The sequence below is a fragment of the Schistocerca piceifrons genome, chromosome 8 (assembly GCF_021461385.2).
Source record: "Schistocerca piceifrons isolate TAMUIC-IGC-003096 chromosome 8, iqSchPice1.1, whole genome shotgun sequence".
Lineage (NCBI taxonomy): Eukaryota > Metazoa > Arthropoda > Insecta > Orthoptera > Acrididae > Schistocerca > Schistocerca piceifrons.
Genome location: NC_060145.1, coordinates 387,170,424 through 387,182,513, shown reverse-complemented (window position 1 = coordinate 387,182,513; position 12,090 = coordinate 387,170,424). Strand labels below are relative to the sequence as shown.

The window sequence follows — 12,090 nt, the reverse complement described above, 5'->3', positions numbered from 1 at the left end:
ACCATCACCATTTTACTATCATTGGTCTCTCCGACCTCCCCACCTCTCCCCCTCCCATCCCACCCACCATCACCGTCAATATCCAGCGGCACAATATTGCAAATCTATTATACTTTTCCTATTATTGTTCTAAATTTTTTTTCCTCATTTCCTCAATTTTTCACTGTTTGATTTGAAAATTTTTTTCCGCTCTTTGCGACACCCCAAAATTTTGTCGCCCTAGGCAGCCGCCTGGACTTGTCTAATGGCAGAAACGGCTCTGACCACTTTGGGGATTGCATGTAAGAAATTTTATTTGTGAAATGTTCCCCGACAGGTGGAATGCGCATGTTCTCGCTGCCTGACCTGCAAGCTCACCAGACATAACGCCTTTAGATTTCCTTTGGTGGGGCAACGTAAAGGAAAAGGTTTACGTCGCCCAAGTGTCTGGTCCGGATACATTAAGAAGAAGACTAAGAGATGCTGTTGCTGATATTACACAAGGAATGTTGTCAGACATACGGCGTGAACCAGAATGTGATTTTCACTCTGCAGGGGAGTGTGCGCTGATATGAAACTTCCCTGGCCGATTAAAACTGTGTGCCGGACCGAGACTCGAACTCTGGACCTTTGCCTTTCGCGGGAAAGTGCTCTACCATCTGAGCAACTCAAGCACGACTCACGCCCTGTCCTCACAGCTTTATTTCCGCCTGCACCTCGTCTCTACCTTACAAACTTCACAGAAGCTCTTCTGCAAGTCTCGGTCCGGCACACAGTTTTAATCTGCCATGAAAGTTTTATATGGCGTGAAGTCGAATGTCGATTAGACATTCTTCGAGCAACGAACGGCGCATGTCTTGAAGTTTATTATTTCATTTGTCACAAACCACAAATTTGTAAGCTCTGTAGTTTTTGTGAAATAAAAATCGATAATTGTACTAAGACTTTAGGTCCACCCTATATATCTCATAGCTATAACAACTCAGAGGAGAGCTTAGTGGTACGGTACAGGGCATGAAATAAAACTCTTGGTGCTGGTAAGTGAAATGTAGTTAAATAAAATAGAATTACGTCGAATACATTCTTCAAACATTTGAAAATAGACACAATTTTATGTCAGTAATCTTTTACGTCAAGAATTTTAAAAATAGGGCACAATACTGCCCCTATAATCCGAAGCAGCGTTATTATTTTCAATATTGAAGTGCTAACGATTGATTTTCCCCGATAAAATATGCAGTACAGTGCGTGGTCTCTGACAGCCAGGGTTCCTAGCGTGTGCTACGTGGATAAACCACCTCTGCTTTCACATCTTTTTTCATGTCATTTTATTTCTTGAAAAGCTCGGCTTTAATTTTTTTAACGGCGCATCATGTGTTTGCATTGGGCACAGCTACTGTCAATTGTCGCACGTGACATCCTAGGTGGACCGCTCAATCAACCTACCACGTGGACGAGGTCGTCATTAAGCGCATACTCAGTGTTTTTCTAAGTTGTTCTCGATTGCTCTCTCCCGAGACTTGCAAATTCGTGCTAGAGCGAGCATGGTTTGCCACTGTAGCACAAGGAAAAAAAATAGCGCCCAACGTGGGGCTCGAACCCACGACCCTGAGATTAAGAGTCTCATGCTCTACCGACTGAGCTAGCCGGGCTTGCACGTCTAGTGATTCTATAATACATTATGTTACTAGGGAATCAGGGCTTATTGGACAGAAAGTGACTCAGTATCTCTTATCTCACTACTTATCAACTGCTCCACCTTATCTCCTTGTTATCTCATTGCCCTTTACACGTCAAGATAGAGAACTAACTGAGAGAGCCAACTTTGAGACGGCAATCGTATTCTGTACGCTGAAGCGGCAGTAACCAGGGAAAGTGTTTCAACGTCTCTTTCTAGTGACCCAATAGTTCTATTACCTTTTATTCTGTACTGTCAAATTGGCACATGTCGAAGTCGTGACTAAATAACAGCTACCATCACATTATTACCGAGATGATTAAGCTTAAGTGTAGGGTGACCAGATGCAATTGTTTAAAAAGGAGGACAAAGGAAGAAAAAAAGAGGACAGATCAAACGGGTCAACTGCAGATGAGGATACCACCCGTCAGCTTTGGACAAGTCACGTGACTGTCGGGAATTACCGGTAAAACTGGTAGTTAATTGTTACTGGTGGTCAGGTGGTGATTCCCAGAGCAATATTTTTTTATTTTAAATTAAAAACATTGATTGTGGTGACAGTGTGGGATCAGTTGGTTTTATATTTGCGCGTAGTTTTAAGATTTAACAAAGACGGCTACCTAAACGCCACTCCTGATTGGCTACTTTCATGTGACTTGTCCAAAGTTGACGGGTGGTATCATCATCTGCAGTATTCCCCATCAAACATACGTTCAATTTTAATAAATGAGTTTATTTTTTATAGACATAACAATCATACATTCCTTAACAATTATTGATACTTCTCGGAGGAACCAATTTTTTGCAGAAGTTTAGGCTTACTTAACAGATAATTTTAAAATGACACACATGGAAATTCTTTTAAATTATATTCCACCATCAACAGACCTTTCACTGATTCAAGATTTAATCTATTCCTCTCATACGTCCACTGTGTGGTAATTAGAGTAAATATTCTTTCGGCATTAGCATTATGCCCTGAAATACTGAAAAAGTATTCATCAAGCTTCAGCAACTCTGAGTGACAGTCAACTGACTTACTGTCACAAAGAAACTTTGCCCATTTTTTACTACAAGATAAAGTCCTAAATTCTGGATCGCCATTATTCCTTTTTAGAAATTGCCTGAAATTGCAGATCTGATCAAAACATTTTGCATTTTCAATTTCAAAGGCTTTACATTTCTACTGCTTTTCTCCTGTTATGTCAACAACATGGAATTGTTTACAAAGCGGAAAACGTAAGGTCGTTCACCTCCCTTCATTCGACGCACCGCTACCAACAGCTACAATTCAAGCTGCAGCTGACGACATGTAAACTGCACTTCAACCTTCCGAATACAAATAAATTGAATGACTATGAAACAATGAAATAAAACCATGACAGTTAATCTGTCGAGTTATTTCTTACCTTTATTGGCCACTGAGACGTACCTTCCAGCTCCACGTATCTTACATTCCACTTCAAATTCATTTCTCCCTTTCCTGAAAGCCGGATATTTGCAGGAAAGGACATCAGAAAATGTACACTTTCGTTTAGGCATAGCGAAATATTTTACGTAACTCACTCGTTTAAAAATGACACAAATCACACGTGCACTACAGGAAGCCTAGCCAATGAAGCCTAGCCAATGCAAAGGGAAGATACGAAACGAAAATTTTAAATAATCCATATTTGCATTCGCTTATAGTCGATCAACGGTAACATCGACGATCCTGGTGCCACCTACTAACACCGCCTTCGTGTGCGTTTATCACGACGGCTGTGCCAATACTTAAAGTATTTATGAAAAGAGCAATAGAACGGGACGAATTGTTAATTTAACTGTATTACACTCAACTTTGCGAAAAAGCCGGACACTGTAAAAATCCGCCCGGACCCCGGACAAAGAGCTAAAAATGAGGACATATCCGAATTAATCCGGACGTCGGGTCACCCTACTTAAGTGTCGATTTTCTTTCATATTCTTCGACTGGTACGGCGCTGTTCACAAGCTCCAAAAATATGCGAAAGATTGTCCATATCATCTATTCATATGATTCAAAGGCTGTTACGATAAAATAACATTTTCACATAAATATTTTCACACTGTACTGACGTGTTCATTTATCTGCAGAAACTTAATAAATGTTAATCCATTCGTGGGAGTGTCAACTGCCTGTCTGCTGTTTTTTGTAGAATTCTTCTAATCTTCCTCCCCTTAACTACTTGACGAATACAACGATGTTGTATCCCTGTGTTTAGGCCGACATAAAATCCACTAAAAAATTTAATGCCATTTTTAGGAACTGAGAATCCAATCTCATCTCACAAGCGATTCTGAAGCAAGACTTGCTGTAGGAAAGGTGTTGACGTTACCTTTGAACACAAAATGTGGTTAAAAAATGGTTCAAATGGCTCTGAGCGCTATGGGACTTAACATCTGAGGTCATCAGTCCCCTACCGGCCGCGGTGGCCGTGCGGTTCTAGGCGCTGCAGTCCGGAACTGCGGGACTGCTACGGTCGCAGGTTCGAATCCTGCCTCGGGCATGGATGTGTGTGATGTCCTTCGGTTAGTTAGGTTTAAGTAGTTCTAAGTTCTAGGGGACTGATGACCTTAGAAGTTAAGTCACACAGTGCTTAGAGCCATCAGTCCCCAAGAACTTACGAGGTGCATTTAAGTTCTAAGGCCTCCGATTTTTTATCTAATTAACTACTCACTCGAAATCGATGAAACTGGCGTTACTTCTCGATGTAATCGCCCTGCAGACGTACACATTTTTCACAACGCTGACGCCATGATTCCATGGCAGCGGCGAAGGCTTCTTTAGGAGTCTGTTTTGACCACTGGAAAATCGCTGAGGCAATAGCAGCACGGCTGGTGAATGTGCGGCCATGGAGAGTGTCTTTCATTGTTGGAAAAAGCCAAAAGTCACTAGGAGCCAGGTCAGGTGAGTAGGGAGCATGAGGAATCACTTCAAAGTTGTTATCACGAAGAAATTGTTGCGTAACGTTAGCTCGATGTGCGGGTGCGTTGTCTTGGTGAAGCAGCACACGCGCAGCCCTTCCCGGACGTTTTTGTTGCAGTGCAGGAAGGAATTTGTTCTTCAAAACATTTTTGTAGGATGCACCTGTTACCGTAGTGCCCTTTGGGACGCAATGGGTAAGGATTACGCCCTCACTGTCCCAGAACATGGACACCATCATTTTTTCAGCACTGGCGGTTACCCGAAATTTTTTTGGTGGCGGTGAATCTGTGTCCTTCCATTGAGCTGACTGGCGCTTTGTTTCTGGATTGAAAAATGGCATCCACGTCTCATCCATTGTCACAACCGACGAAAGTCCCATTCATGCTGTCGTTGCGTGTCAACATTGCATGGCAACATGCCACACGGGCAGCCATGTGGTCGTCCATCAGCATTCATGGCACCCACCTGGATGACAATTTTCGCATTTTCAGGTCGTCATGCAGGATTGTGTGCACAGAACCCACAGAAATGCCAACTCTGGAGGCGATCTGTTCAACAGTCATTCGGCGATCCCCCAAAACAAATCTCTCCACTTTTTCGATCATGTCGTCAGACCGGCTTGTGCGAGCCCAAGGTTGTTTCGGTTTGTTGTCACACGATGTTCTGCCTTCATTAAAGTGTCGCACCCACGAACGCACTTTCGACACATCCATAACTCCATCACCACATGTCTCCTTCAACTGTTGATGAATTTCAATTGGTTTCACACCACGCAAATTCAGAAAACGAAAGATTGCACGCTGTTCAAGTAAGGAAAACGTCGCCATTTTAAGTATTTAAAACAGTTCTCATTGTCGCCATTGGCGGTAAAATTCCATCTGCTGTACGGTGCTGCCATCTCTGGGACGTATTGACAATGAACGCGGCCTCATTTTAAAACAATGCACATGTTTCTATCTCTTTCCAGTCCGGAGAAAAAAAATCGGAAGCCTTAGAACTTGAATGCACCTCGTAGAACTACTTAAACCTACCTTGCGGTTCTGGGCGCTACAGTCTGGAGCCGGGCGACCGCTACGGTCGCAGGTTCGAATCCTGCCTCGGGCATGGTTGTGTGTGATGTCCTTAGGTTAGTTAGGTTTAATTAGTTCTAAGTTCTAGGCGACTTATGACCTCAGAAGTTGAGTCGCATAGTGCTCAGAGCCATTGTAATTTTTTACTTAAACCCACACTGGCCGGCCAAAATGTGGTTACAAGTTTTGTACAAGTAAGTAGTTCGCAGCACAGCATTCACTTATGGCAGCCGGTGGTTACACCAAGGAACTGTGAAATACTGCAAGTCCAAGAAATAAGCCGAAATGCATCTTAATACTACGAGAATTCCAGCCCAGGGCCGTATCGACGGGGTGGCAAATACGCCAAGTGCGTAGGCACACAGAGGTAGGCAAAAACTGACCGAAACAAATGGTGGTTTAAGAATTAACTGGGAGAGATATGGGAGTTCCTTACCCCTTGTGTCTCTGCCTGCGAGACGAAACGTTTCCCTAGGCCCGCGACTTAACATACATTGTAGCCGCTGCACGAAAACAGTGTTACTTCGTCTCAGTAGCTTCATAAATGAACACTACTGCCAGACAAATGCCTGTCGCTAACATGGTTTATGTGGAAAAGTACAACGGTTCACACAGCTGCCGTCCAAACAGCTCGCTCATGTTCAACAACGGGAATTGTTGCTGCTACTTTGCTACAGTATTGTAGAATTTCAAAGATTAGCGTGTCCTGAAGTAAATATTCTATTTGACCGAAGACTTCCATTTTTTTGACAATTTTTTGTGACTGAGACCTGGAACGAGACGTGACGGTGGAGGAAGCAAGCAGAAAAGGATGAGGGGATATGTTATTTGCATGTCCCACTAGCCACATTTGCTGCTCCCAGGTTTTGGTTGATACGATCTCTTGTTAAAGTTAAAATCTTCCGGGTTGTTAGGCCGCGTCATTATTTCCTCTAAAATAACGTTTCGACCCGTCTGCTGGTATCTTCCTGAGGATCTTCCGGTGTCCACTACTGCTAGCACAAAGATTATTTTAGAGTAAATATGACGCGGCCTAACAATCCTGAAGATGTCAACTTTATTGACAACGGCCACGGAAGTCGGCAGACTTACATACGATTTGTTGTGTAAGTAAAAAATAATTCAATAATAAACCTTTGGTGGCTGAATAATAATGTTGCGCATATCTTTAGTCGTCGTACCGGTAGACAAATAACCTCTGTCTCTTTGACAAATTGAGCCTCCATGTAAGACGTATGCTCCGCCACTGCTCATCGGCTATAATGCTCAATTACTTCTGCCTGAAGAACACTGGAAGTACATGTTAGGTACTGTTGGAATTCTGGCTCGAATTAAACTGACATACACTAAAGCATCGAAAGTCTGAAGTTTCTTCGCTAATGACTGCGCAGACGAATAATACATGCAGTTCTTGTATTAAATTTCATTGATCGGTCGTCAGTTTTTCGGCGGGCCGGGAAGAAGAGGGGCGGTGGAGGCACAGGTTTGACTGATTTGCTATAGGCGCAGAATTACATCGATACGTGCCTGTTACAGCTACACCAGACGGAGACCAATTCCACAGTGGACGTTGTCAGCAGGGAGGAATCCGGCGTGTATATGGTAACCATACAGACGTCGTGAGTTGATGAAGCGGTCGCCCTGTGAAACCACCTGTGGGAAAAACCTTTTATATAGCGAAGAGTAATACGAACACATGATGCCCAGTAAAAAAAAAAAAGAGCCAAACTTTTCAACACGAAGCAGAATGACATGAAATGAGTTGTAAAAGTAGACGAGGTTTTTCACTTAGCACACTAAGCACATGCTTCCCTCCCCGCATTGTCAGGAATCTAGTACCGAACTGCCTCTTTCATAGGGGAGAATAAACTGTTTGCAATTCCCTATTGAAAAAATAACATTGTTTAGGCTTTGCGCGCAGTATTATGCATTATTTTTAAAAAGCTCGAAATGATAGATTATAGAGATAAAATTGTGACTGTTTTAAAATGTTCGAAAAATAAAATCGACAATTTTAAGAATAATATACTATAATTACACAGACTGACAAAAAAGTGAAGCATCCAGGAAGGAGATGAGGAAACGAAATGAAACTTCACTGTGTGAGAGGGTATGTGATGTTATTTCGGTGATTACAAAATCGAGTCAAATAATCAAAGACCTTAGCAATAGAGACTGCTTATAAGTATGAAGTTGCACCAGTTAAGCCTAGACTGGGATGGGAAAAGTGTCATAAAGCCACTGTGACGTTTCCTGAGGCACGCTGGCCCACAACTGTTATATATAACTGGTCTTTAATATCATGAATACTGGCACTGGTCCTACACACGTTCTATAGGGCACAGATATGGGGATAATAGCCACCAAAGGACAACCTCAACATCACGTAGACACTTCATAGAGATGCGTGCCGTGTGTGAACGACTGTTGTCCAAATGAGAAATGGGACCACGATACGTCACATGAAAGGCAACACATGAGGACGCAGGACGTTGATGATGTACCGTTGTACTGTCACAGTTCCCTCAATCACTACCAGTTGCGACCTGAAGTCATACCCAGTGGCTGCCCACATTATGACACCAGAGTAGCACTGATGTGCCTCCCCAAAATGCTGAGACAGAACCTCTCCCTAGGTCGCCGCCATACTCACTGGCGATAGTCATTCGGGGCAGTTGTAAGTAGGCTGTGTAGGTTTTTATGTTGGCAACGCCACGCAGCGCTCTGTATGAAAATACCTGACTGTGCTGGGTGCATTCCATAGACTTACTAAATAAAAACTAGACCGCGCATTGGCGCTAGTGTCGCGTCCTCACATTGAACGTGATAGAAGCCGCCATTTGCAGGGAAACAGTGCGTAAACATGGTTCGTTCGTGTGCTGCTTTTAATTGTAACAGATTAATGGAAGCAAAGACGAAAACGGAAACAATGTTACATTTCACAGGTCAGTCATTTCTGGTTGTTTGTTACTTTCTATTACTTGTATATAGTATTTTCATGGAGAAATAATACATCATGAGCGTTTGTTTTTGTTTAGGTTTCCCCTTACAAATGATTTTCTAAATCGGAAATGGATAGTTGCTACTCGGAGAGAGAACTTCCAACCGACAGCAAATTATTTCCTGTTCTCTCTTCATTTTGAAGAGAATTGTTACATGGAAAATTATGTAAATAGATGTCAACTGAAGGATGATGCTATACCGACAGTATTTGGATTTCCAACTCATTTGAAAAGGGTATAGCGTCCTGGAAATCTTGCAATATAGGCCGAGGTTAAATAGTGTGGAAATACTGTCAGTATGTATAATTTTGAACTTTTGTTTTCCAGGTTACCAAGGCAATCAAATATATATTAAGTATGAATCAGAGGTAGGTCGAATAACTGCGTTTAGATACTTAACATGTGTTGTCAGGTGGTGATTATACTTCGTAAATGGTCAAATATTTGATCAAATGTTGCAAACTCAACCACTTTCAGAGGTGCTATCAGTATTAAAAACTAATATGCGAATGAAATTCCTGCGGTACTTAAAGTGATATGGGTTATTACAATTAATCATACCAAAATTCGAGGGTAGACAATACTGTGCTAAACAAAAGTAAGCGTGCAAAATGTACACAGTAATCGGCAAAAAGCAAACGGGATCTGACAGGAAAATTACGTGAATTGAATAATAATCGTACTGTCTGCTACTTTAAAAGTTTCATGTAATTATCTAATGCAAATAGCTCGATGTAAACTCGCTCCACCTTGTCAGGAAAGGTCCTTACATTCTTAAATTTCGCGTCTCTATGCAGACGTATTTCGGAAATTAGGAAACTTCATTCATTTAAGTATACTTTTAAAATAGACTCGAATACTCAGTACTTTTTTAAACAAACATGGGTTTAATTTGTGCTTCAATTTGCTCTTTTTGCGTCTCATGTACTTCAAACCACAACCCCAGTACTAAGGATTCATCCCTGCAAATGGTGGCGATCAGCTGCTTCAATTGGGGGACAGTTGCCTCGCTTCTCCGCTACGGCGTGGTAGGGGCTTGGTGCAGTCTGTGGCTGGTTTGCATAGTTGGAATATTGGCTATTGTAGTGTTGGGCAGTTGGATGTGAACAGCGCGTAGCGTTGCGCAGTTGGAGGTGAGCCGCGAGCAGTGGTGTATGTGGGGATGAGATGGCAGAGTTTTGAGAGCGGACGATCTGGGCGTGTGTCCGTCAGAAAAAGGAAATTTGTAAGACTGGAGTCATGAACTGATATATTATGAATTTGAACACTATTAAGGTAAATACATTGTTTTTTCATTTGCTAACTATGCCTATCAGTAGTTAGAATCTTTTATTTAGCTGGCAGTATATGTGCTCGCTGTATTGCAGTAGTTCGAGTAACTAAGATTTTTGTGAGGTAAGTGATTCATGAAAGGTATAGGTTATTGTTAGTGAGGGCCATTCTTTTGTGAGGATTATTGAAAGTTAGACTGCGTTGCGCTAAAAATATTGTGTGTCAGTGTAGTGATGATCAGAATAAGTAAAGAGAAAAATGTCTGAGTACTTTCAGTTTTACTCAGCTGTCTTTGTATCAAATAATGTAGAAGTTTACCAGCACTGTCATTTATAAATTTTCCAAAGGGGACGTTTCACAGTGAAGTACCGCGGTTTTATGCTTAACACAATGCGACGCCACTCATCAGCGAACCGCACTTCCTGGTCATGGTACCACACCAAATGCTGTCGTGGTGTTAACGACTCCCTCCGCATGGGACGGTAATTCTCTAATTCGGCCGGTGCTTATCTCCGCCAATGTTGCAGGATGACGCAGAATGTTGTAAGGCGTGCATTTCTTATACTCAGATGGAAGGCGCGGATATGTGTTTGGTGCACAATATGGCAATCTTCCCTTCTGGTGGTCAGACGTGATCGTCCAGAATCTTGACTACGGGTATGCTTGCCCTCACAAACCCTTGCAGTCTAACATCGGACTACTGTCACAGCCGAATACCCCACAAATGTGGATGTTGCACTGTTCGATCAGCCAGTCAAATGGAGACCCACAATGAAATCCCTTTCAAACTCTTGTCAGATACTGATAACGGTGTCTCAGACGAGCATATGGCATCTCCGTGTGCTTCAAAGCGGTCATTCAGTAATATCTGACTTTGTTCACGACCCTCACATACCGTGCCATATTAGACCGACTATCAACACTAAACAGGAGGACCACCAACGCGCTGTGATAGTCGTTCTATCTGTCACAGAGAATTGCAGTTGCAGTAATTTAGATAACCGCTGATAGTGTGTACGTGACATCTGACTATGTCTTCTGGGTGTTTCAGTTTTTTGTCAGGCACACATATTTCTTAGACAACTGAAATTTAACAAAAAAAATGCAACAACCAAGAAAATCTTATTGAAACTTAATTCAATTATAAATGCTGTTCAAAAGAATTAGCCATAAAATGAAAGTTTCAAATGATCTTACTGAGTAATGATTTACGTCTACACATCATATTAATGAAGCTACCTACAGTATCATAACGTAGTTGTCTGAAAACAGTTGTTTCAATGCCGAGCAAAACCAAGATAAGATCTGCTGGCGCAGATAATGCTAAAGATATATGCAACCGGTTTTCCGGAATGTGTCCGTGTATGCAAAGTCTGTGTTGGTATTGATTCGCGTTCCCATGTTAATGGTGGCAGACTTCCGAATGCAGAGGCCTTTTGGGGTGTAGGAATGTATCACAGTTAACTTTACCATCTCCTAGACGACCCAATAGTGAACTAATACTTGGTATGTGCTCGGCGGCTTTCGTGATCAGGTGTAACTTTGAGAAGATGGTGCGTTTGCGGTGGAGAGTTATTCCCTCCCATGTAAATTGTTCGGCCGAGTGCTTCTGTACATTTGGTCCCTTTATTTAGCTGAGGGAAGATCGATTGTGGCGTGTGTTGGACACACGTTTGCCTGTTCTCTAGACGTGTGAAAGACCATAGTTTGTAAATAATATTGATCATCTCCAACATGTTAGACGACTGACTTCGGTACTGGAGAGTGCGAATATCAGTTTACTCTACTAGTTTCTAGTCAGTCAATGGTTTACAGCACGCTGCACCTTGCTAAAGTTTGATGTTTGTGGATAAATAATTTACAGTGTATATGTTGTTTATTATATTGCGTTAGCGATTGGGAAGCTAGTGCGGTGTTCTTGATATCGAGAAGTACAGCGAAAATTGACGGTACTCGGTGATATATTCCCTGATTGGTGATTGGTTTGACACTCCAATATTCTTGAGAGTATCGTTATTTGATGACCCGTACACAACTTTGCGATGTTTAGTTGTCTGTCCAAAACGGTGATCAATGTAAAATAGTTTATTACCACTGAGTGTAGCGTCTGTAGAAAGAAAAAAAACAGGTTGGGGTGTATAG

The 12,090-nt window shown here is 42.1% G+C and overlaps 1 non-coding gene across 1 annotated transcript; it reads right to left on the bottom strand.

The window, feature by feature from the left end:
- Nucleotides 1-1,558: 1,558 nt before the first annotated feature.
- On the bottom strand, nucleotides 1,559-1,631 carry Trnak-cuu. The gene has a single exon. It is a non-coding gene; the product is annotated as a tRNA-Lys (tRNA).
- Nucleotides 1,632-12,090: the final 10,459 nt, after the last annotated feature.